Genomic DNA, 3522 nt, shown 5'->3' on the forward strand with positions numbered 1-3522 from the left:
CCCACCGGGAGCTGTCGCGCTGGGACACGTCATTGCTTCCCTACTTCCTGGCCCGAGGCTCCCAGCCTGGAAATCGGCCGCTTGTCCGAGGGGCCTGCCTCCTCTCGGGGGATGGGCGCGGAGACCTGTGAAACGTGCACGTAGCTCTCAGGACGGCTGCGGACGGCGGGGGAGGACGGGCACGCCTGCACGCACACACGCACTTGTCAGCCAGCACGTGTCCCGCCGACCCCTCCAGTCCCACCTCCGTGGGCTTGTTGGCCCGCCCTCCGCAGTGGGGGCTCTGTCCCTGGTGACGTCAGGCTCAAGGTCACATGCCAGGTGGGGCCTGCTGCTCCTGCTTCCCGGGGCGGGTTTTCACTCAAACTGTGACTGGGCTCTCGTCTTTCCATTTTCTCTCAGTCTCAGGAGCCGACTTCCCATCCTCCTTAGTGGTAGAACGGACCTCGCTTCCAGAAATCAGGGCTGTTCACAAAGGCGTGCTCGGGGACGTGGCTCCCCCCTGCCTCGCCTCCACGGTTTTCTAACCACTGTCGCTTTTTCTCGTTTGTCCTTTTTGTACAGATGTGCAGGTACACACAGACCTCGTGCCCTGCCCGCGTGCCTGCTGCACCTGCTTCTCCTGGAAACGCTCTTCCCGGACGCCTCCCTTTCGGAACCACGTAGTGCTCCGTGGGGACGAGCCGTGGCTGACTCAGCCGGCCTCCCGCGTGCTGGCATTTTCGTGGTGGCCACCGCTTTGCAACTCCCAGTGGCGCCGCCTGAGTAACCTCACGTCCGTGTACTTGCGTGCGGCTTGAGGTGTCTTTGTGAGGAATTCCTACAAGTGCGAAGGCAAGGTCGCGGGGAGGCGAGGATCCCTGTTGCTGGGCGTGGCCCTGCCCTCGACCCCCCGCTGGTCTCCCGGCCGGAAGCCGTGTCTCCGGACTGTAATTCATTTCTTTTTTTCTTTTTTTATGTTTATTTTGAGGCACAGAGAGAGCAAGTAGGGGAGAGGCAGACGGGAATAGAGAGATTCCCAAGTAGGCTCCCCACTATTAGTACAGAGCCTGATGCAGGGCTTGAACCCATGAACCATGAGATCATGACCTGAGCTGAAATGAAGAGTTGGACGCTGAACCAACCGAGTCCCCCCGGAGCCCGTTTGCTTCATTTCACGAGTCAGGGCGAGTGTCGTCATAGACTTAAGAACCATCCGTTTTTACGAGTTTTCTGTTCATGTATTTTGTCCACTTTCCACTGGACTTGGGACATTTTCCTCTCATTTTATATACATATATACACACGCACACGTGCACACATATACACACGCGCACACACACGTGAGTAGGGATATTCGCCCTTTATTTCCAACACACGCTGCACGTGCTCGTTGTGACCCTCCTCTGGACCCGAGTGTGAAGTGAAGATGCCTCCCGCGTGGGGGTTTCCGGGTTCACGCCTGCAGGCTTCTTGCTCGCTTCCGGCCACGTCTGCTCCGCGTCTTCTGCGGGCGGGCTTCCGGTCCGTTTGGAGCTCACTTTGCTGTGTGGGAGGCGTCGGCCTTATTTCATCTTCTCCAAGACGCTGTCCGCTTAGTAAAGGGCCACCGTCGCCTCACAGACGTGAGGTCACACGCCGAACGTGCACGTTTCAAGTTAGGGCAGCTGTGAATACAGCTGACCTCTGCGCGCGGCCGAGGCCCGCGGTTCCAGCCCCTCCGCGGAAAGCCCGGGGGCGGGGCTACCGCCCAGGAGAGGGTGTTTAGTTCGGCCGGACGCCGCCGCCTGCCCTCCGACGTGGCCGCACCGGCTGGCGCCCCCCCGCCACGGGCCCTCTGACGGTGTGTGCTGGCCCTTGTTACAACGTGCGCTCGTCGGTGTGCGTGAAGTGGTGCGCACCTGCCGTCTGCACGGCGCTGGGGTCCGTTAACGTTCAGCCTGTTTTCCAGTTGGGTTGTTTCCTTACTGTCGAGTTTTAAGGGTTCTCTGTGTGATGTGGGTAACAGCCCTTTATCAGGTGCGGCCTTTGCACGGGTGTTCTCCCAGCCTGTGTGTCTCCTCATGTCCTTGACGTCGTCCATCACGGAGCAGAGAGTTTTAATGTCACCCAGGTCCAGCTACCAGTCCTGTCTTTCATGGATCAGCCCATTGTAGCTGAAAACTCGTCCCCACAGTCAAGGTCATCTAGGTTTTCTCCTGCGTTACCTTCCAGGAATTTTATGTTTTGCGTTTACATTTAGGTATGTGATCGATTTCACGTTATGTTTATGAAGGGTGTGGGTCTGTGTTTAGATTCTGTGTGTGTGTGTGTGAGAGTGTATATGTGAGTGTATGAGTGTGTGTGTATATGTGAGTGTGTGTATGTAAGAGTGTGTGTGTGTGAGTGTATATGTGAGTGTATGAGTGTGTGTGTATATGTGAGTGTGTGTGTGAGTGTATATGTGAGTGAGTGTGAGTGTGTGTATACGTGAGTGTGTGTGTGTGTGTGAGTGTATATGTGAGTGAGTGTATGAGTGTGTGTGTATATGTGAGTGTGTGTGTGTGTGAGTGTATATGTGAGTGTGTGTGTATATGTGTGTGTGAGTGTATATGTGAGTAAGTGTATGAGTGTGTGTGTATATGTGAGTGTGTGTATGTAGGAGTGTGTGTGTGTGTGTATATGTGAGTGAGTGTATGAGTGTGTGTGTATATGTGAGTGTGTGTATGTAAGAGTGTGTGTGTGAGTGTATATGTGAGTGTATGAGTGTGTGTGTATATGTGAGTGTGTGTATGTAAGTGTGTATGTGTATATGTGAGTGTATGAGTGTGTGTATATGTGAGTGTGTGTATGTAAGAGTGTGTGTGTGAGTATATGTGAGTGAGTGTGAGTGTGTGTATATGTGAGTGTGTGTGTGTGAGTGTATATGTGAGTGTGTGTGTGTGTGTGAGTGTATATGTGAGTGTATGAGTGTGTGTATGTAAGAGTGTGTGTATGTAAGAGTGTGTGTGTGTATATGTGAGTGTGTGTGTATATGTGAGTGTGTGTATGTAAGTGTGTGTGTGAGTGTATATGTGAGTGAGGGTGAGTGTGTGTATATGTGAGTGTGTGTGTGTAAGTGTGTGTGTGAGTGTATATGTGAGTGAGTGTATGAGTGTGTGTGTATATGTGAGTGTGTGTATGTAAGAGTGTGTGTGAGTGTATATGTGAGTGTGTGTGTATATGTGAGTGTGTGTATGTAAGAGTGTGTGTGTGAGTGTATATGTGAGTGAGTGTGAGTGTGTGTATATGTGAGTGTGTGTATGTAAGAGTGTGTGTGAGTGTATATGTGAGTGTGTGTATATGTGAGTGAGTGTGTGTGTGTATATGTGTGTGTGTAAGAGTGTGTGTGAGTGTATATGTGAGTGAGTGTATGAGTGTGTGTATATGTGAGTGTGTATGTAAGTGTGTGTGAGTGTATATGTGAGTGAGTGTGTGTGTATATATGTGAGTGTGTGTATGTAAGTGTGTGTGTGAGTGTATATGTGAGTGAGCATGAGTGTGTGTGTATATGTGAGTGTGTGT

At 52.0% G+C, this 3522-nt stretch overlaps 1 long non-coding RNA gene across 1 annotated transcript in view; it reads left to right on the forward strand.

The window, feature by feature from the left end:
- Positions 1-1473: 1473 nt before the first annotated feature.
- The window catches only part of LOC115303902, a 2994-nt gene continuing 945 nt past the window's right edge, over positions 1474-3522 (forward strand). The window contains exon 1 of the long non-coding RNA XR_003914287.1: positions 1474-2221. This is a non-coding gene — a long non-coding RNA (uncharacterized LOC115303902). The remainder of the gene's footprint in view (positions 2222-3522) is intronic.

This window comes from Suricata suricatta, chromosome 10 (assembly GCF_006229205.1).
Source record: "Suricata suricatta isolate VVHF042 chromosome 10, meerkat_22Aug2017_6uvM2_HiC, whole genome shotgun sequence".
Taxonomy (NCBI): Eukaryota; Metazoa; Chordata; class Mammalia; order Carnivora; family Herpestidae; genus Suricata; species Suricata suricatta.